This window comes from Peromyscus eremicus, chromosome 20, assembly GCF_949786415.1.
Source record: "Peromyscus eremicus chromosome 20, PerEre_H2_v1, whole genome shotgun sequence".
Taxonomy (NCBI): domain Eukaryota; kingdom Metazoa; phylum Chordata; class Mammalia; order Rodentia; family Cricetidae; genus Peromyscus; species Peromyscus eremicus.
Window position 1 is genome coordinate 41,277,394 of NC_081436.1, and position 23,059 is coordinate 41,300,452.

At 47.7% G+C, this 23,059-nt stretch overlaps 2 long non-coding RNA genes across 2 annotated transcripts; one reads left to right on the top strand and one right to left on the bottom strand.

Annotated features, from left to right (window-relative positions):
* Positions 1–3,168: 3,168 nt before the first annotated feature.
* LOC131896355 (uncharacterized) lies at positions 3,169–7,563 on the bottom strand. The gene is made up of 2 exons (XR_009375438.1): positions 6,996–7,563; positions 3,169–3,493 (listed from the first exon to the last, which is right to left on the bottom strand). It is a non-coding gene; the product is annotated as an uncharacterized LOC131896355 (long non-coding RNA).
* A 1,132-nt stretch (positions 7,564–8,695) lies between these two features.
* On the top strand, positions 8,696–10,068 carry LOC131896747 (uncharacterized). Its single transcript, XR_009375504.1, has 2 exons — positions 8,696–9,097; positions 9,621–10,068. It is a non-coding gene; the product is annotated as an uncharacterized LOC131896747 (long non-coding RNA).
* The last annotated feature ends 12,991 nt before the right edge of the window (positions 10,069–23,059 follow it).

The following is a 23,059-nucleotide window of genomic DNA, read 5'->3' on the forward strand; positions in this document are numbered from 1 at the left end:
CTCTCCCTTGTACCTCCTTAGTCCTGTCACTGCTGCCTGGTAATCAACGGTTCCAGGCTCAGTTCTCTGAAGGCAGCAGTAGACAGGCCAGAGGCAAGATAACACACAGCACACAGCATCTTTGTTCAAGTACGGTGCCGTCTTCCGATCCCCCGATCCCCCCCCCCCTTCCATGTCCGGTCACAGACTGTGACTCCCCTCAGATATTAGAGTTCTACCATGTGTGCCATCCTAACAGCCCATCCCATGTGTCACCTACAGTTTGGTGCTCATCTCGCATCTCTACCTTCTTACCCACGGCCCCTCTATCTCTTTATTTGAGGTCTTTGTCCCAAGAACGCATGTGGGCCTCTCTCAGGGAAGGTCAGGGAAAGAATGTTTCCAATAGTGACACTCCACTAGTGAAGGACAGGAGCTAGCAGGTGATCCCTCCCAAGAGCTCTCACCACCAGGTGGGGCGATTCTGAGAGAATGCTTTTATTATCTCACCATGACTCCTCAGTACAATTCAGTCCGAAGAACCCACAGCGTCAGCTGACTTTGTCAGACACCCTCCATGCGGCTCCTCAACTCTTTACTGGGACTTCCTAAGGTCACCTCCAAATTAAATCCTACATCCCTGCTCGGGGTCTTCTTTCTGAAAAATGCACTCCAAACAAGGTCTTCAATAAAAGCGGCTTTTGTGTGTTAGACACTCAGGTAATTTAAACTATTACTAAAATCACATAGATGTTGACTTGCTTGTGGAGAGCTCTCAAAACAAACCAACTGCCAGTTAACTTTTCTGTGGCTTTCTCCAGTCACAGCTCAAACTTCCTTCTCATTTCCCATAATGCTCCTGGCATGGCAGACTTTCTCCTCAGCTCTGTCTGCCCGAGGCTGTCTGGCCCATGAGGTGCTGACTGGGTCCTAACATTGTGGGTGCTGTCTCCCTGGAGAGACAAACAGAATTAGGGTAAGGCCTGGTCAATTTGAACAGACACAAGTTTGCCTCATGTCTTTATTTAAACTCTTGATAATTCGTTTGTTGCCACTATTGGCAACCACTGAGTCACGATAACATGATCTGCTCCATCCTTGTTTGGCATAAACTTGTAAAAATTTTTTGTTGTTTTCATATTATATTGAGAATGAAAATCAGGCTTTAGGCTTGCTAGACAAGTGTTGTTCCAGTGAACCACAGATTCAGTGTAAGATTTTTTTCAATTATTGAATTAAAAAGTATATTTGTCTTGATTGCTGGATAGGGAGGGAGGTGTGCCCAGAGTTACTATCTCACGTTATCATACTGTCAGTATGAACGCACTGGTAGAACGTGAGCCCTACACGAGTGTGCGACCAACCACAGCTAAGATTTCGGAAACAGATTAATTAGGCGCCTCCAGTGTTAAGGGGGAGCTGGCCTTTGAGTCACCCAGTGCCAACTGTCCATCATGCCCTCCGACCCTTTTCCTTCCTGCTCACAGACTTAAAAGGAAAGCGTGAGTAACGTATGCTATGGCTCTTTTCCTACACGATCCTCAGAAACCTTCACACATCCTCATCTGAGGTGAAGCATCCTCCCAGGGACTTGTTCCCTTAGTAGTCTGATTTTCCTACTCATGCGGCTCTTCCCCATCACACAGAGTACAACTGAGCTCTCCAGATATTATGTACTTCAAACATGGTCTAAGAGAGCTCTCCCACGTTCCCACCCAGACTTCAGCTCGCCCTTGAGGGTTTTATCCTTCAGATAATTTTTATCAGTATTTGTAACCTACAAAGATAATTTTTTTAAAACAAAAATGGGCAGTCCAATTGGCTGCGCCTTCCGGTGGTTGTAGACGTCCCCGTGTGCCCTCTGGTGGGTGTGTTCGATTTCTTCTGTTGCTGTGTACCACTTAATCACAAACTTGGAGGTTTACTACCACGCATTTGTTTTCTCAGTTTCTGTGGGTCTATTTCAGGTGTGAGAGAAGTGGATTCTGTGCTTTGTGTCTTGCTGAGCAAAAATCAAAATGTCTGGCAGGCTGTGTCCTCATCTGAAGACTCGGGAAAGAATGGACTTCCCGGTCCATTGGGTTACTGGCAGAATAAAACTTGTATAACTGCTCCACTGAAGGTCCTGGCTTTTGGCAGGCTGTTGCTAAAGGCCACTCTTGCAGCTCAGGTGTCACCTGAATTTCCTTGGGCTTCATTTCCCAATATGGCTGCTAGCTTTGTCCAGCCCTTAAGAGAGTCTGATAAGACAAAGTCTAATATACCATAATATAACAACCTGAAAGGCACTGTGGCCTTTGGCATGTTTTGTGGATTAGGAACAAGTCAGAAATCCTGCAGTTGATCAAAAAGAGGGAACATCACAATAGCACAAGTCCCAGGTAAATACCATGGGGACCTAGAGTAGGTCCCCGCCATTGAGGATGCTTGAACTCTAGCCTCTGTGCCTCAGTCTTTCCTAATACAGCACCGTCACCAGCAGGTGGCAATGACCTCATACCCTTCCCTGGCCACTACTAGGTAGGTGAAGGGTCTGGCCCCAGGCACAGCTCTGCTTAACCACCAATAATCACACAATCATTTTGTAGTTGTGTCTCATTACCTTGGAAATGCTATAATATTTGTATTGAACTACACACTGTATCCCCATTTATTTGTATATGAGAATAAGTTTTCAAATATCTGCTGGTCACGAACTGACAAGTTTGAAGCTGGCCTATGGTGGTGGAGGTCTTTAATCCCAGCACTTGGGAGGCAGAGGCAGGTAGATCTCTGTGAGTTCGAGGCCAGCCTGGTCTACAGAGCAAATTCCAGGGCAGCCAGGGCTGTTACCCAGAGGAACCCTGTCTTGGATCACCTCCCAAAACAAGAGTTCATGTTGCCCCAGTCAGAATGGACATAATCAAGGAAGCAGGGGACAGCAAATGCTGGCAGGAAGTGGAAAAGCAGGAGCCCTTATTCACTGCCAGTGGCAATTAAAGGTGTGTAGTCACTATGGAACCAAGTAAGGATTTCTCAAAACACTAAAAAAGGAACTACCACGTAACCCAGTCTATCCCACTCCTGGTTATATACTCAAAAGATTTTAAGTCGACATACCACATTTTCACATCCATGTTTATTGTCACACTGTAGACCTGAAACCAGCCTGGATGTCCCTCAGCAGATGAACAGATAAGGAAAATGTAATGCATTTACAAAACGGAATTTTATTCCATTAATATTTTCCATTAATTATATTTCATTAATATTTTCTGATTAGATATTTTAATTTGCTCCTGACAGTGCTGCTTTAAACCACCAAGTATTGTCACATTTATTACCCAACAGTAAACAGCTACGTCTCACTTGACCTGTGGTTTATGCCCTGTGCTCTGGAAAAGAGCATCGAAACGCCAAGGGCATTAAGGCCCTTTCCCATGGAGCAGGCAGGATGGTGATGGAAGACAGAGGGTTAACTCGGGTGAAGAAAGTCTGTGAAGGATCTGGTTCCAGCTCTCTCCAGACCCAGCAGCTGTGTGAACAGAGTGAAATCATTTCCCGTTCTGTAAAGTGGAATTAATGATAAATGCCTTTCTTACATCACACTGTTATTACGAAACTCAAATTACAGAACCCGAGTGAAAGCTTTGTAACATGTGGGGTTATAGACCAAAGAAGGGATGGAAATCACCAACGCTATCATCATCATCTTTACTACAGGCTGTTATAAGGTAAAACCAATAAAAGTTACAATGCATCAGGCAAAGTCCAGCCAAGTCAACAGAAACCACTCTGAGTATTGAGAACCAGGGGAAATTCAGGTAGAAAATGAGAGCGAAGGAAGGGCTGAAAACGGTGAGCAACCCAGGGCAGCAAAGAGCTGCTACCATCCCTAAACCAGACCAGCAAGGAGGAGAGGTGGGGCAGGACCAGAGGCACCCAAGACCTGGAGTTACTCCCTAAAGAATCGCCACAGAAACAAGGTTGTCTCGGTTGATGGTTCTCAGTGGTCAGCAATACCTACTAAACCCACAGTGTGGTAAAGAAAGGAGACAGAACTCTGGGTTAATAAAAAAGTGAGGACCTGATGAGCCCTTTCTCCCAGGGCCAACCAGAAGAACTTGGCTCCCAGCCCTGCTGCTGCCTTAGGATGGCCCTCACTCCAACATTTAGAATAGCAAGAACACCTTCCCTTCTATAATGTAAAGTCGGGGGCTCTGCCACCTCAGCCTCCCACCACTGGGGGCAAAAAGATGGGGGTAATACAGAAGGATGTCCTTACCAGATTTGTTCACATTGTGATCCAACAGGGGAGGTGCCTGTGGCCATCTATAATTCACATAAAGCCATGAAACTAAGGCTAGACCCTATCATAAATTTAACTGTGAGACTGGCTGATTGGTCCTTTTGGGGGCAGGGGGAGACCTTTCTATTATAAATTTTGTTTTGCTATTGTTCACTTCCAGGCAGAGGAACATGGGATCGTAACAGATACCCCATTTTTGAAAGAGAAAAGAATTTTGGACTTTTGAAGGATAGGCGATTTCCCCTCCCCCATTGTGGGCCTGGCAGAACTGTCAGGAAGTCCTTCCTCTGAGGTAAGTCTGTTTCTGTTAAGCACATAAAATCTGTGCACATGTGCGCACACACACACACACACACACACACACACACACACACACACACAATGTTCTTGGGAAGTGAAGATGTTCAAGGCAAAGGCAGGGAGGGGAGAGGTGTTGGAAAACCTCTCTACGTAGCACTCACTGCCCTTCCTGTAAGACATGTACGTGTGATGGAGGCTCCCTTGTCCACAAGCGTCACTGTTGTTTTGTCAGAGAAATTCCTTAAGTCACACTTGATCTTTCTGGCTTTTGGTATGACACCTACAAGCTGCTGAGCTCTAGTTTCAGGAACCAAACACACACACACACACACACACACACACACACACACACACACACACGAAGCTAGACATTGACCCCCCAAAAAAGGAGAACAAAGGCAAAATTCCTGTGAACTTAAAAGAAATGTGAGCTGGTAGTTAATGAAGAAATGGAAACTAAAATGGTTGCCCTGCCCTACAGGTCAGAACATAGAGACTCATTTCCTCAGAACTTGACAACAGTCCTCCTGTGAGGGGACCAGAAACCAGTCTTTATGATACTAGGATCCCCAGGGCCCTGAGATGTAGACCCTCCCTGCCCTGTAGAGGCAGATGTGACTGTTCTCATTTCTCACTTCTTTGATCTTGGCCCGTGTTTCTAAGGGACTCCATGTCTAAGTCACTCAGGTAGTGCCCTGCACAAATCTGAAGGTGTCACTTCTACTGGTCAGTGTGCCTGGAGCCTTCTCAGAGTTGTGGAGTGCTTCTACTAAACCATGTTTGTTACTTGTCTCTATGACACAGACACCCACAAGGCCACGATTCTATATGAGTCTGTCCCTTCTCTGTCCCTGGTACCTCCTTCAGTAACTAGTACCTAACAGAACCTCAATAAAATTCTCAGAATTAAGAAGCAAGAAATTGGAGAAGATGGCCTGAACCTCTCTCAGTCGATGAATAAGCAAATATTTTAAAGACCAAAACTCTATGAGAATACGCCTATTTCTTGAGGTAGCCTTTAGAGAAGATGGATAGCATAGAAGTTGACATCTCTGCTTGTGAGGTAGAAAGGATCTGGGTTTGAATCACAGCTCCACAACACACTGGGCCAAACTGAGCATGCTCCAAAACTACCCCGAGGCTGAATCTCCTCATCTGTGAGAAGTCAGTGAGATGAAGCCCCTCAGGTAGGGCCTGACAGACAGTAACCCTTGAACAATGCATCTCAGCCGTAGTTGAGAAGCTACGGTGCCAACTCATCAATTCCACAGTGATCCTTGAGAGCAAATGTTATCCACCCAGACTTATTATCCCAAGAAAAAAGACCATGCCCACGACCTACGAAGGGCTCCATAACAGCTGTTGAGCGGAGGGAAGGAAGAAGAGGAGGAAGAGGAAGAAGAAAGGGGAAGAGGAGAGTGGGGTGAAGGTGAAGAGGAGTAAGGATGAAGAAAGGAGACTGACTGGAAGGGGAGTGTTACTGACAGGGTCAGAGGGGTGCATCGCCCATCCTGCCTTCTCTGACTCCTTAACTCTGAGCTAGTCCATCTCTCTGTCTTACTCTGCTATTTTAAGATGAAAGGTCCCTTCCCTAGGATCTAGTGGGGAGCGAAGGGCAGGTTCTTGGTCCTGTTTGCAACACTCCCCCTGGGCCTGCAGATGGTGCTACTGAGTTAGGAAGGAGCCAGTTCCTGCGACCTTAGCTTCCAAGCCGTGTTCATAGCAGACAGGATCTAAGGAAGTCTCTTGCTTATTGCTGAAAACACCTGAGGCAGTGAATGAGTCTACTTCCTTTCTTGCCTGCCCGGCTTCTCCTGATGCCCTCAAAGCACTGCGGATGTGGGGAGACATCTGGTTCTGCCATCCAGGTCCTGTTTGCAGCTGGCGACCTGGTTCTCTTGAGGCCCCTTTAACAGTCAGCATAGTCAGAATCGTAATACTGGGCGTGGGTAAGCTTAGAGAAAAAGTCACATCAATTGCAGAGCACTGTGCCAGGACCTGGTGGGGACTCGGGACCGGCCGCTTCCCTTCCTTCCAGGTATTCCTATGGATGTGGTTAGCACAGGAGAACGAAGAGATGATGGATGATGAGGAAATGGCTCCCTAAGGACCGCATCACTCGACGACAGGACTCATCTGCTCAGATATGCTTTGTGCTGCAGGGAGCAGACAAAGTCCCGAGTCAATGTATGAGCACGGCCACGTCAAGGACCCCAATGCCTCCGACTCATGGGAGCGACAAAGCCCTCCCCTGGTCCACATGTGGATGTTGACAGTGTGTGCAGAAAATGTCCATGGCAGCTTCCTCTTCCCATGTGTTTACAGCCTAAGGCTGCTGCCTGACAGAAACCCCACCAAGACTAGCTAAACCTGCTGCCTTCTTCAGCTGTAGACAACATGCTTGTTCAGCTGTAGACAACAAACCCACCTCCTCCATTCAGATGAGTGAAACGGCTGAGTTCCCGCCTGTAGCTGGTGCATCTCCATCAGCGTGCATGACCCACTTGACCCCAGCTTTCCTGCGCCTGTGTCTGTCTGTCTGCCTTTTCTTTACTCCCTGTTGCCCCAGTTAGATCAGTCCCTACGCTGAGCAGATTATGACATTGTGTCCCTTCGAGGACCCATGGGTGCTTTGTTCTTCCTTGGTTTCCCAAAGCCAAATGCGACTCTCGCCCTCATGAACCAACAATGCAGTGGGTGCATTCTCTTCACTCTGCCCTTCACTCAGCTTCTCGTGGGCAGTATCTTTTCACAAACACGCATAGCTGCCATCTTTCCATATCCAGCTCCCGGGGCACGTATATGCTCAGCCAATGCACGTTTGTTAGAATACAGTTTCCTTTTCACGTACTGAGCACCTTCCGTGCACATGATGGACAAGTCAGTATTGAACAAATGCAAGGCCCTGGGGGCCTGGCTGGAGTCCCGAGATCTTGCTGCTAAGTAGGATGCACAGGGCCATGAGAGGACAAGAATTCATGCAGGGAAGGCTCAAATTCTAGAAAAACAAGGCAAAGGATCATTGTACGACATTCACCACATTCGTCTCCCAAGTGTTCTCTGGTTATGGGCACTTGATCTCTGCAGAGAGCTGGGCATCGTGACTAACACCACTTTGCAAGTGGAAAGACTTACCCAGGGTGGCGGCGCCAGACGGAAGGCCGGGGAAGGTGGCTCCTCTACCCCAAGGGCCAGTCTCATAAGAGTGGGTCCTAGAGAAGAAGCAATTGTGACCGAGTGAAAATGACTTCTACAGTATGAAAACTCATAAAGAGCTGGCCTCTGTCGTGTGATTCATGAGCTCCAGGCCTGGGGGAGGCTGATGCTGTATTCGTCCCACTATGGAGCTTTTAAGGAACAAATTGTCTTGATCCTTACGCTGTACTTGAAGAAATGTGAGGTCGCCCAGGGCATGGCTAGGGTGCAGGTCACAGGTCACTTCACAGAGCTGTGGAAGCAGGAGGAATGGGCCCCCAGCCTTCCCTGGGGAGAGGAAACTGCACAGAGCATGACACATGAATGTCTTCAAGGATGCTAACAAAGAGTTCAAACAGAGGAGGCGTGTGATGCAGAGGTCGGGGTGGATGACACAAGCGTCCGGGGAGAAGCTTGAGAAACTGATCTGCTCCGTGGGGGCACGGAGACCATGTCTGAAACACATCATCAGAGCCTCTTCTCCAGGAGACTGAGGAGCTCTAGAAGGCTCCTGGGGCAGGGGAGGTCCCATCAAATTTCTAACCAGGGGGCTCTGAGGAAAAGGAAATGTCCCAGCCACTTCTCCATGTACCCCCAACCCTCAGGAATCTGGGTGACCACAGAAAGACCCTCAGGCTTCTTATTAATGAGCCTGTCGGAGATCCTGTCCAGCTACCACAGACCATGGAAATAATTCCTAGTGACAGAGCATGTTTGTATAGGATGGCTGCCAACTGTCGGTTTCTTCAGCCCCGGTGCTTCCTCTCGCTCCACTGACCAACCAGGGCCTGGGAGGAATCTGTTCTCAGTGACAGAGGCCATAGAACATCCAGATGCCCCACCCCACCCCACCCCACCCCACCTCCATGCCCAGCACCACCTGTCCCAAGCAAGGTCAAAGAAGCCACTCTCTTAGGGTCTATGAGGTCATCACCATGGCAACCAGGGACGGCTTTCTCCTTCCTAAACCCACCAAGGCCTGAGGGGGCTTTTCAGGCTCCTGGTACATTTCTCAGAAATATGCTAAAAAGGCTTGGCATGATCTCGGGGAGAAGTCTAGGTAGAGCAGAGAGGCAAAGAGCAGAGCTTGCCTCCTGCCTCAGCCTGCAGAGGCCAAGGCTCAGCCCAGCACTTCCTTGGTGCCCGTGTTCTCCCAAAGGGATCCCAAAGAAGAGCCACTAAGCAGCAGCACACCATCTCTGCCTCTCCCATCAAAGCCAGGCTCACCCAGGAAACGCAGGAGAGGGTCAAATCCATCACAGGCATGGCAAAGGCAGGTCATGGTCTCCGACAGAACACCATCTGTGAGCCTGGTGACACCCAGCTCTGCAGGGTGTAAGCTTTCGCCTAAACTGAGTTTGTGGGAGGTGTTTGTTTGTTTGCTTGTTTTTAACTCAAGCTTGTGTCGAGGTTAAGGAAAAGTTCAGGGCATTTGCTCAAATGTAGGCAGCAGAGGGGATGGCTAAACTGAGGGCAGACTGCTGCCTGGCAGGACTAATAAGAAAGCTTCGAAAGATTACTTGGACTGTGAGGTTCACTCAGCTCTTGCAAATGGCAGCTGTCTTGTTAACCGGACTTGTTATACTGAGCAATGATACACTCCGTAGTGGCTTACGGAGAAGATCAGCAATGTTCATATCCACACGTTTATGAGCATCTAAGGACGTGCCTTTTAAAATGCAAGTGTGGTCAATTATTCCTCATGGCAGTTCTAGAACTGCCATGAGTATTTTAATTGGAGAATCATTAAACCGTTGCCCCAAGGGGAAAGAGAGGGCTAGGCTCCTCGTAGCCTCCGGTGGTAACATTTCATCAGCCCATCCAAATGCATCTTTATTGTATGTGTTTTTATTAACAGCATCTTATCCAGTAGACTCGACGCACTAACACTGACTCCACAGGCAACAGCACCGTCTCAGGCTGACAGAAGTTTATCAAACACGCACATCCACTCTGAAAGATGTACTGCAGCTTCTTCACGCTTAGGAACACCAGACACCACTTGGGGGGTGGTACTTCACCCCCAGATGAAAGCACGGAAAAGTTCTCAAGGCATGGAGCTAAGTGGCCTATAGGAAGAAGTGTGTACAGTATGAACTAATATGAGAAGCCTGAATGTTGCCTTGTTCTGCGTCCCCAGGAAGCATGGCTGTTAATGTGAGTCCAAATCTCACTGCTCTGCTGACGTCCATGAATGGCTGAGAAAGTGCTTTGAGAATCTATCTGGGGACTACATAGAAATATTAGCACCTGGGAGACTTTGAAAATGGAGAATGTGGACATAGTAAAATTTGTGTGTATATGCATTTATTTGTACACTTAACAATAATCTACATGATTATACAGATGTAAACTATATTAAATGCGTGACTGTGGTCCCAGGATGCAGGCTATCAGGAGCCACCTTCTCCAGCTGTCCTAAGAAGCCGGGATCCAGAGAGATATCCCTTAGCAGCATTGATGCCAGAGCTCAAGCAAGGAGTGCTTTGTGAAGCTCTCCCCCGGGGCGGGAGGGGTGGGGGGTGGCGGGCATGGTCAAAGCACCTCCTGATTGCCCTCTACTCAGAAGCCGTTCTTCCAGCATCCTTCAGATCAGTGACAGCTGAGGCCCAAAGGCTCACCCAGGGCCTGCTCCTTAAAGCCCACACAGGCCTCAGCTTCTGACTTGGCTGTTTCCACATCCTCACTGCTAGACACAGAAGGTGGAAACCGCATCTGATGCATCTGCGTTCTGAGCATCCAGCCCAGGACTCAGTGCCCAGAAGCCCTTTGAACACAAAACCACAGAACGTTAGAGATCACCTAGTCCAGGCTCCTCAAAGTGGGGGCCCTGGACAAATCATAATGGTCAGAAAGGCAGGTTCCCAGACTCCTCTCCTATTTCTGCTGAATCAGAACTTCTGAGGTTGGGGGGATCAGTATTCTGCACTGTAACAAGTTTTCCAGTATATTCTAATAACGCCTATTATACCTATTAGTACGGCCTCTGTGTTAATTATACATACCTCATCACACTTTTACACACGGGAAATTCAGGTGTAGCAATAGAACTTGTGCCCCCAAGGTCACACAGGTAGCTAAGTCTAGGTGGGGAATGAGAGCCCATCCCCCACCTAACTCTGAGCTGAACAACCCATGACAAGGAAGACTCTCACAGGTGGCCATGGAACACAGCCTTCAGAGTATCTCAAGATGAGTGAGCCTCTCACTCAGGGCTCCCTCCCTTCCTCTTCTCTCTCCTTCCTTGTCTCGCCTCTGGCTCCTTCTCCTGTCTTCTGTCAACTCTTTCTTTCTCTTCTCTCCCCCAACCTCATCTTGAGGAAATAGCTTAAGCTTTCTGTAAGCCCATTTCCTTCATATGTGAAATAGGAACACACATATACAGAGACTCACACATATAGACACATACACAGACACAGAGATATACAGGCACAAACACACACACACACAGACAAGGACATACATACACAGACATACACACACACACAGACACGAATATACATACACAGACACATACACAGAGATGCACACAGACAGACAGACAGACACACACACACACACACACACACACATACACACACACACACACACACACACACACATGCAGAAGCTCAGTTCAAGTCAGAGAACTTGCAGCTTCCAAACAGATGTTTGTGGTATCTTGAACAGGATGATTTAGAGGAAAAGACTCAAGAATGAAACACACCCCGCCCAGGAGTGACCCAGTCCCTTCCGACTTTCCTACCATGAACCTGCCCCTCCTCTAGCCCTCCCGTGACTGCAGCACCAGCATGAGCAGTGTCTCTGTCCCCGCAGTGAGCAGAGCTGCACTCCCAGGCAACTAGGTGGATGTTCTGGGAGGCAGTTCGGGTTTCTCAGAATGAGTCATTTTTTCAAAAATAACAAAACCTCTCGACATCACTTGATTTCAGCCTTCTCTTGTAACCTCTTTTGCAACTGCATTCCAAGCACGCCTGACTTCTTTCTCAGGCCCAGGGCAAGGCCCACTCCCTGCTGAAAGGCTTCGCTGGCAGACAAAGAGCTGGAGCCCAGGCCCAGAGCCCAGGCTCTGCAGGGTCTGGTCCAGAAGGCAGTGGGGCTGCCGAGGAGGAGGCAGAACAGTCTGGATGACAGAGAGGCAGTGGGTGAGAGGGACGAGAGATGGGGAGACCAGCTTGGCCTGGACCCACAGTGACTCACTGGACTTTGACAGGCCTTGCTCTCTCTGCCCCACCCTAATTAGGATTGGCCAACCATCCTGACAGCGATACCTACATTTGCTCAACAGCCACAGTTTCATCCAGCACAGTGCCCTTTGCTGTCTCAGTGGGAGATGAGGGTATCTTGAGGTCCCTTCAGACACTTAGAGATGCTGAAGGCTTTGCCCCGCCAGACCCTGATGCTGACAAGATGGCTGTCGCCATTTGCTGCGCCACGCACTGGACTGATGGTATCTCATTTACCCTTTATTCATTAGTGTCAGTAGACAGTTGATTTTATTCTTTCCTGGATGGGAAAACCAAGACTCAGAGAGGCTAAGCAATTTATCCAAAGTCACAAAGTAAGTGATGGAGCTGCATCTGAAACCCATTTGGGTCTGGCCCCAAAGCTTGCATCTTTTCCAAAGTGTAGCATGAAGACATTGCTCTCAAGGCACTTTACACGTTACTCTGCTGGACTTAGCGATATCGTGGAATTTAACTAATGCTTTGCCTACCTGGATCCTGGGGGCTTCTTGAGGCGTGGCGAGTGGTTCGTGTCTCTGTACTCTCAGCTTGTGGCTTAGATAACAGGTAGGTAACAGATAAACACAAAAATCACAGACTGGATCACCAGCCCTCAGACTGAAGACCTGCCTACACACACACACACACACACACACACACACTGTCATACCTGTTCCCAAACCCTTGAAAACTAGTCCCCAGGCAGCCCCTATTTCATTCTAACTCCTATATTCCCCATCCCTACAAAGACTCTTCACTCTTGAGTTTCAGTTTCCCATTTCTGCAAATACAGAGTTGAATAGGGGAAGCTGGGCAGCCTAGGCTCTCAACACTGATGGTTCTGGAAGCAAGTTGGGTCTTCCAGAGAAAATAGAGCCTGGCACTTTTTTTTTTGGTTGAATAATATATGTTGACTGAAAGGATGGGGTAAAGCCCATTAACAGAATCTACATCACTGACCAAGCTCACTTTTGCTCCAAGACCCTGGCGAAGCAAGCTGTATAAACCCTAATTCTGCATGGATAAACCAGATGTGAAAAAGATATATTCCTTCTGTCCTAGGCTTTCTTGTTTGTTCAGTTGTTTTTTGCCTGTTGCTGTGATTTAAAAAAAATCCCATACAAAAATCAACTCATGGGAGAGAGGGTTTGTTTCAGCTCATAGTTTAAGGGCATACTCCATCATGATGGGGGATTCAAGGCAGTAGGGACTTGAAGCAGCAGGCCATAGCTCATCCACAATCAGGACACAGAGAGATGGAAGCATGCTGATGTTCTCTCTCTTTCTCTACTTATATAACCCAGGATCCTAGCCAGGGAACATCCCCATCTGTAGTCAAGATGGCTGTCCCCCTGTCAGTGAAGATAATCCCTCACAGGCATGCCCAGAGTCCATCTGCCAGATGATTCTAGATTACGTCAAGTTGACAGTCAATACTAACCATCACACTTATACACCTCACATCTATGGCGCTTCACCATGCTCAGCTCAAGTGCCCATCACTTTCCTGTCGAATCTGCCTTCATATTGGTATTGCCTGGGCAACAGATGCCTTGTTTATGTGTCTCCCTCCATTAACCTCTGGTGGCTCTCAACATCTGAGCACTGATCAAAAGTCAGCCCAGAGCAGCCATGGTGACAGCATGAATTCACAGATCCCATACTCTGCCCTTCTTGGGGTGCATTAGCATACACCCTCCCTGTAGCAGCCTGAGGACTGTCTACAATTTGACTGGGTCAACAGTGTCCCCCTCCTTGTGCCCATTTGAAGGGTGAAGGAGCTGAGACAGGCACTGATGGACTTCTCAGGCCCGTGTAGCCAGGACCAGAAGAGCCCATGGCCTAACTGTAGCCCCCTAAACCAGCAGTTCTCAACCGGTGAACCCTTTCACGGGGATCGCATATCAGATATCCTGCCAATCAGATATTTACACAACAATTCATAACAGTAGCAAAATTGCAGTTATGAAGTAGCAACGAAAATAATTTTATGGTTGGGGGTCACCACAACATGAGAAGCTGTATTAAAGGGTCGCAGCATTAGGAAGGTTGAGAACCACTGCTCTAATAAGATGCAGAACCTTACAAGTGGAACCCCACTGGGGAAGTGCATGGGGGGTGAGGGGCTTTGAGGTATGATAGCCTGTTGGCTCTCTACTTTCTGACGGTATGTGCCACCTCATGATCCTGCTCCCATACCTTCCCTGCCGTAATGGTCTGTATCCCTTCAAACTGTGAGCCTTTCACCCTTCAGTTGCTTCTTTTGGGGTATTTGGTCCCAGCAAGGAGAAAAGTAACTGACTCAGATACCTCAAAACAGAGCTTGTAAAAAAAAAACCACTTTGAGCAAAGAGATGTTGTGGCTCCCTCCTCCAGTGAAATCTTACTGGAATGACAATGGAGAAGGGGGAGAGGGGGAATCTCTTGCTTCAGGAAAATTACAGACACTTGACATCTATCCAGTCAGTCTCTCACTCTGCCCTCAGGAGGAGGGAAGACTGCCTGATACCAGCCCGCTGAAGCAACGGTGAGGGGATTCATCTTGGAGAGCCACTGGGCTAGACACTAACCAGTGCATATCTGCACTCACAGGTACCCTTTAACAGTAGTTTCTGCTTTCCCAGGGTCACTGGTGGTTAATCTTGACTGTCAACTTGACTGGATCTGGAATCAACTAAAAGGCAAGACACTTTCTGGACACTTCTATGAAACCCGCCCCAAATGTCAGTGGCACCTTTCAGAGGCAATATAGATAAAGGAGATGGGAAAACACACGCCTGTGCATGCACACAAATACACACACACACACACACACACACACACACACACACACACACAGAATAAAATGATGCCGTGGGTGTAGCTCAGTGGTAGAGCACTAGCCTTTCATGTGCAAGGCCCTGGGATCCCTTCCCAACTCCATGAATACATAAAACTACATAAATAATCCCCAAATCTCCTTTGTCCATTGTATGGCTGTGGTCACATTCCTCTCCTTTCTACCTCAGTTTCCTAATTATACCCATCTCCTGATGATGTGATATTTATACATTTATGTATACACACACACAAACTCACACACACAAGCACACACACACACACACACAATCACACACACTAAAAACCAAAGAAAAAGAGGCTACTAATGTGAGGTGTGACATGGAAGGAGTTGGGGGGGGGGGGACTTAGGAAGGACAGGAGGGAAAAAAGGAAAGGGGGAAAGAGATGTAATTATACTTTAATTAAAACAAAAAAGTAAATAATTAGACCATTAAAAAATAAATGGCATTGGTTATACAAAGCACTTCTATACTCAGTGCCCGGTCCTGGCTTCAGGTGAGAGCCATGAACAATGAGAACACAGTGGGCACCCCCACTACCTCCATCTCCATAGCAACTCCTTTCTAGATCCCTCCACAGGGTAGTGAAATGTGAGAAGAGACCGAAGTTCGAGTCCCTCCAGTTCACCCTAAAAATAGTCAGTGCTTCTCTGCTCATTCTACAAACTCAGCAAGTTGCATCTAAGGGAACTAGGGGATTGTGAAAGGCGATCTTTCTAAACTGGGGTCAAATGTCCTTTACCCAAAAGGAACTCACAAGGGTGCGGGGCTGGTCCAGCGAGAGGTCTTCCCACCAAGCCCAGTCCCAGTCCAGATAGATCCCCCCAAAGCAGAAGGACACTGGGACAACATGCTCTCCACAAAGGATGACTGTGTCTCTCGTATTTATTCACTCAACTCAAATTGTCTAGAAGCACTGACTGAAAAAAACTACAGCTCCAAAATTGGCAGGGGCAGAGGATGCATTAACAAAAGAGGTTTCTTGGCCAAGCTATAGACCAAGTCCTCATGATGGCGGTGGCGGTGGCGGTGATGATGATGGTGATAGTGATGGTGATAACATTTGCTGAGTACTTCTGAGTTGCTACCACATTTTCAAAGCTGTACCTCCATTATTCACTCTTGCCCTTAGCTCAATAAAGTAAATATTTGTCCCCATTCTGAGATGGGGAGTGGGGAAAAACAGTTACCAGAAGTGAAGTTACTCAGATGGAGTCTTTAGAAACTCTCTACCTAGACAGATTTCCACTGGATGCTGGTGCTGGATGTTAGGGGAGCATCTTGCCTGTAAAAGGTCTCTAGTTGTAATAAATGCAAAACGCTGTAACTCTCCTGTGGTTTTAATGGAGTTTCTCAACTCCTAACTCACAGAGTTTCCTCTCCTTGGAAGTTCTTTCCTATTAATGTCTCTGTTTATACTTATTCCTCAAAATCAAACACATTTGGCCTTTCTCTTAAGAAAAGACAGCCCCTCCCAGCCCCATTTCTGTTCTTGCAATCCTTTTGACAAATTTACTCATCCCTCTAGATCCTTAAATTCTACCTACCAACAGTTCCGATTGATAGCATCTTTGGCTTATTCTAATTGGCTACATTTTGACTTATTCTGATTGGCTGCACCTTTGGCTTATTCTGATTGGCTGAGTCTTTGGCATATCCATTGCCCATCAAGGTAGCTCTCCTCCAAAGCAAACCCATCAATCATTTCTGTATCTCCAAGATGAGAAGAGTGAAGAAATGGCTCCTCCTGTGAACCTAGGGAACCCTGAGCCCACTGGGCCTTGCTCATAGCGAGCCTATGGAGTGCCTGGAAATGATCCAGAACAGAATTAAACATGGAAATGACCAAATGAGACACAGCAAGAAAAATAAAAACTTGCATGGCAGCACAGGAGCCTGAGAGTGTTCTGCAGGAACTGTGAGCAATCACAGCCAGCGGGAGGGACAACCTGGGCTTACTAAGATCTTCAAATAGACTGCACTAACTCTGAACGCAAGCTGTCCATCCTCCCCAGCACACTGCTGGATGACCCAACTGCCACCCAATGGGGACAAAAGCAGGAGTCATGTTATTGTTATTTTATGAAACTTTGAGGGGAAAACCAACAGCTCTGTCACACAGCTTCTACTCTGTATTCCCCCCTTCCTGCCTCCTCCAGCTTTTTCCTCTCATCCAGAGGAGAAAACAGCCACACATGTCTCTTGAAAAGCCTAGCCCCTTCAAAAGCACAAATCATGAGGTATTTATCTGAAATCTCCACTTTAGAAATCACTCACTGGTAAATCACCAACCGGTGCCACAAAAGTGTGGGAGGTTTTTGTTTTGTTTGTTGTTGTTTTCAGAAACTTGGTTTGCATTTTTTCTCTTCTGAACATTAATGGACACAGACCTAGAACAATGGTGTGAGACTTGGGAGGTGGTATTTGAGTTAAAACTAGAGGTGGACCGGAAGGCTGGAGCTACTCTGAAGGGATGGCTCCTTCCCACCCAGAATGCTTCTAAAAATGTATATCACAAAGTATGCACCTTGAGAAGGTCCACCAAATGTAAAGAGTCCTCATGGTCAAAAGATGACCTACCCTGCTCTTAGAGATCCTGCTGGCTACTTAGTTATTCAAGGATCCAACATAAAGCAATTAGTTTAGCTTTATTTTTCTTAATATGTTTATGTGGTGTGTGTGTGTGTGTGTGTGTGTGTGTGTGTGTGTGTGTGTGTGTGTATTAGGATGTATGGGGGCAAATATGTGTGTGCAGGTACCAATGCATGTGCACACATGCATGCATGTTTACAGGGAGGCCCAAAGCTGATGTCAGGGATCTTCTTTAATTGCTCTCTATTTCATTATTGAGGCAGGTTCTGTTTCTGAATGCAGAACTGGCAGATTCCATCTATCTTAGCTCATTCAGGGATTCCCTGTCTCTCTTCCTGAGTGCTGGAATCACAGGAGGTCACCACACTTGCCCAACTTTTACACGTGTTCTGGGGATACGAACCTTGGTCCTTAGGCTTGTTCGGTAAGTACCTTGTCTACTAAGCCATTTCCCCGGCTCCTTGTTGACCTTATTTAAATCCCCTTTCATAAACTTACATTGTAACCAGCCTGTCAGGAACAAAGACATTTTTGTGTTCCTCGGTTTGGCTATCAGACTATTATTGAAACAATGAACCCTAAGAAACTGGAATTCCCCCCGGGAATCTCATACTGGAGGAGGGGAAAGTCTAAAGCCTGGACCAGCCACGGGAGGAACCCGAAAGAGATTTCACAAACTGACAACGTGTTAGATCACCTTGCTGGAAAGACTGGAGCCCAGACAATGATGAACAGGACCACAAAGCCTGGACCAGCCATGGGAGGAACCAGAAAGAGATTTCACAAACTGACAACGTGTTAGACCACCTTCTGGAAAGCCTGGAGCCCAGACAATGATGAACAAACAGGACCACACCTTGACCAAGGCTGCTTATACTCTGGCCCTCTACTTAAACCTCAACCTTACTTCAGGACCCCAAAGATAGACTTGGGAGAATCAGTGGATCTCTTTATCCCTCTTTCCAGTGTGACCACATCAAATAAATTTCCTCTTTCTGCTCTTCACTATTAACCTGGCTGCTTTGATCTGCATATTGGGAATGGGTGGGTAGGCCTGGCTTCTTGGGGAACAGACTGTGATGCTAAGTCTGGAAACAGTATGAGTATGATGGAGCCATTGTCTCAGAGGCTTCCTCAAACTATCCAATAGAGCACTTTTTGGAGAGGCTTAAGAAAGGCCAACTGTGAGGTACAAGCCTGGTATCTGAGCTCAAGACAGACTTACTCTCTTACAAGTCACAAAATGACCTCCAATGGTGGCCCTCACATTTGGATCTACAGCCCTACTTCATCTAAGGAGCCTTCTCTGGGCAGCCCTTCCCATTCTGAACACCTCCAAGGCACCTTGATGAACAGCTGTCAATCATAGCCTTGTTCTAGAAAACAGTGTCTTGACAGCTTGCCAGCATACATTCCAGCCTGGTCCCTACACATCCTTCTTGTACAGACTCTGTCAGATAACATCTACTGCTGGACGCTCAGTCGGTTGTGCTATGTTACTTATTGGAAGACGGAGGCCTCGAGGCCTGAGATCACTTGTTGTATTTAGTTCTTGTTGTAGAAATAAAAAGTGACCACAGATGGTTTGGGTTCAGTGGGTAACAGCACTTGCTGAGTTTGAATCCCTAACACCCATGGAAAGGCCAAGTATGGCCATATGTATCTGTAGCCCCAACACTGGAGGTGGACACAGGCAGATCTCAGGACCTCAATGACCAGCCACTCTAGACAAAATGATGAGCTCCAGACTGGTGGGAGCCCTGTCTCAAAAAATAAGATGATAGCAATAGAGGAAGACACCTGAATGGCCTCCTGGACTCTGCATGTGTGCTCACAAGTGTGTACACACAGAGGAGAGAGAGAGAGAGAGAGAGAGAGAGAGAGAGAGAGAGAGAGAGAGAGAGAGAGAGAGAGCATAAAAGGGAGGGAGGGAGGGAGGAAGGAAGGAAGGAAGGAAGGAAGGAAGGAAGGAAGGAAGGAAGGAAGGAAATGCCATGACTATGCCAGCATTTGGGAAACTGAGTCAGGAAGATCACAAGTTCAAGGCCTATTTAGAGCCCATAGTGAGATCCTATCTTGGAGAGGAGAGGAAAGGAGAAGAAGAGAGGAGAGAAGGGAAGAGGAGGGGAAGGGAAGAGAGGAAAGGAGAGATGCAGAGGGGAGGGGGAGATTGATTATGCCCCTCTTCCTCAGTTTTCAAAGCCAGAAATGGCCCGTCATTAATTTTTCATGCTGCATCTCCGCCCCATCTTTCCTGTTGACATCTCCCACCCTGACCACAGGAAGTGTCTCTGTGTTTGTGATTAGACTGGGCCTTCATCAAGGTGCTTTTTACTACATTATGTCTTCACAGGGCCCAGGGACTCAGGTGTGGGCATTGTATCCAGACATTCCATCCTATACCCTTGCCCAATCCACTCTCCAATGGTTCCAAGACAGAGCCATTCATCCATCACTCAATGGAGCAAATTAAACAGCTAATGAATCAGCTCATGCAAGATTCTCACCAAGCCCGCCACACCCTGGCACGAGCAGTAGAGATTCACAGAAAGAGCAGATTTTGAAGACGTCAAGTCCTAGATTTGAGCCCCAGCTCTGCCCTTCACCTTGGGCAAATTGCTCAACATTTCTCAACCTCCATTTCCTCGCCTGTGAATGTGCATAGGAATGGTTTTCACCTTATAGAGCTGTGGAGTCCTCATGGGTCTAAACAAAAAACACACTTCTCTCATAAGGCCCAACTACAGGAAATATAAGAGCAGCCATGGCTGTTATTACCCACTACTCATCCCCCACAGTGGTATGTGGGGATCAGAGCACGGGGAGATGTGTTTGCACTTCCTGAGGTGAGAACAATAGATTGTAGAGCAAAATGAATTATGGAGATGTGGTTGCAACAAGAGTTCAGGAGCCTGGCTTCCACCAGCCAAAGGCAGGAGCCTGAGGTCTCACTGGACCTAGAGAAGGGGACCCTGAAGTTACATTATCCACCCAGGAGGTACAGACCTGGAATGTCTCTAGATAAAGCTCCAGATGTAGCTTTTGGTGAATGTTTACAATCAGGTGGGCAAAATTTGTCCTCAGTTTTCTCATCCCTAAGATGGGAATAACAGTTATTAACTTTCCAGGGAGAGGGTAGGCCTCAGCAAGGCAAATTTTTCTGATGCTCCTAAAGGTAGACATCGCCAGCTCCATCTTACCGGTAAAGAAGTTGAAGCTGAGACCCAAAAATTTACTTCCTGTAAGTTCACAGGGCTAGCGCGGTAACAGTGATGCCGTCGATTATGGGAACAATGACAGTGGCCCCCGGAGAGACTTGTGTCTCTGCCCTGGGCTTCGGTGTGGTCTAGTGGGATGATCCCTTTCTGTGGTCCTGCCCCGCCCCCTCCCACTCCTGCTTCCTCTGCTTCTCCCCAACAGCCAGGGTAATCGTGGCTTCTTCATCGCTTCTCTGCTTCTTGCAAGGCCTCTTTTGTCCCCCAGAGTACTTTCCAAAGCCGTCCCCACAGGCTTCAAGGCCATCCCAGGTCTGTTCTGCCCCTCTCTGATGCCCAAATCTACCCTGCCTTCTCATCCTCTCCCCTCTGGTCATTCCTGGAATGCACCCACAAACCTCAGCTGCTCCTCATCCTGATCCCCTCAGGTGAACATCACAGGACCCTTGTCCCTACTTGTTCCCAATCCCTAGCCTGATAGAACCTTCTCCACATGTCCTCCCCCCAAGCCTACTTCTATAAACAACTCATGTGACCAACCTTTGAAAAAAAAAAAAAAAAAAACAAGGTCTCATGTAGCCCTGTCTGGTCTTGAACTTACAACATACCCAAGGGTGATCTTGAACTTCTGATCCTCCTGCCTCCGCTTCTCATTTGCTGGGATTATGCATGTGCACAAATCCCACTGCATTTACAGGGAGCTAGAGACTGAACTGGGGCTTCCCAAATGCTAGGCAAGCACTCTACCAACTGAGCTATACCCTGGGCACCACCCCCAAGCCCACCCTGCAATCTTAATCTCCTTATGTTATTTCATTTCTCATCTAAATACATACCCTCTGACCAATGAGGATCTGGTGCCTCTGCTTATGGTCTCCGCTCCACCCACCCAGGAAAATGCAAGCCTCTTTCCTGCCTTCTTCGCTGCTGAGAGCAGAGCCAGCCCCTAGCAGAGCTGACCCATAGCAGGTGCTCTCTGCACACTTGCAGCAGAAAGCATAGATTATCTGGCTCCCCTGGGTGCACCATGGTGCAGTGGGGGAGTTCAGGAGTCACCCAGCTGAGCACTGTGGGGAGGCGGAGAGGCTGAGCTGTTTAGAGAAGGAACTACAGGGGTTGCTGACAGCTGCCCCTGGGCCCCTGGAGGGCACAGCTGTATAGACACAGACCTTCCCCCCACCTCCTCCTCCGGGAGCAAGCAGACAGCACCAAAGATGATGTGCACTGAACCTCCATCCAGAGCAGGAGGAGGCACAGGAGCCCAGAGCGGCATTTTCTCAGAGCCTGCTGCCATCGCTGACCTTATGCAAAAAAGATGGAACAAATTCTGGTCTGGGAACCTGTCCGTTGCAGAAGAAGCTCAAGACAACAGCAGTAGACAGAAGGAGGAAGACAGCAGGATTATCAGAAGAATGTGGCAGAAATCAGCACGCATGCACATACACACACACACACACACACACACACACACACACACACACACACACACACACATTAACCAAGGCAAGGGAGCTGAGAATGCAACTGGCACAGCTCAGACCAAGTCCTATGGGCTGGATCCCAGTGACCCCTGGGAAAGAATAGCAAACCACTGAAGTGTTTAATGACAGTGTTTTGGACAGACCCCACAGACATGATTCTCAATGTGCGTGTAGTGACTGACTTTGAGAATAAAAAGCTCAGCAAATCCTGAGCCAGCTCAACTCCCAATGTTCCCACCACCTGTTCAGCCCACTAACAGAAAGGTGCTTAAAAGGTGCTTAAATCACTTCATACACACACACACACACACACACACACACACACACACACACACACACACACCAGAGAGAGAGAGAGAGAGAGAGAGAGAGAGTTGAGTATGTGCACTCTATCACATGAGCATGGGCATATACACACACATCTCACAAGCACACATATACACAAGCACATACATACTTGCACTCACAGACACACTACCATATTCAGACACATTGAAACACAAACACCCTGTATTAGTTATTTGTTTCTGACAGAAACAAGTTAAAGGAAGAAAGATTTGTGTTGGCTCACGGTCTCAAGGGGATTTCAGTCCATCACAGTGGCACAGACAAGGCAGAGCAGCTCTCTAGCAGAAGAGCAGAACCAGAAGCAGAGACACCCTTCAAAGGATAGTGACATCCTTCTGGCAGCTACGCCCCATGTCCCAAAGGTCCCACCACCTTCCAAAACAGTACCACCAGGTGAGGATCATAATTCAAACCCATGAGTGCACAGAGTACTTCCCAATCAAAATAGCACACGCTTCACATAGAAACACTACGTGTTCTCAATTCACACACACACAATCACACACAAATACTCTGACATAGTCACACACACACTGTTACGTACACATTCAACTCTCTTCCACCCTTATTTATACACCTACACACACTCATGCTG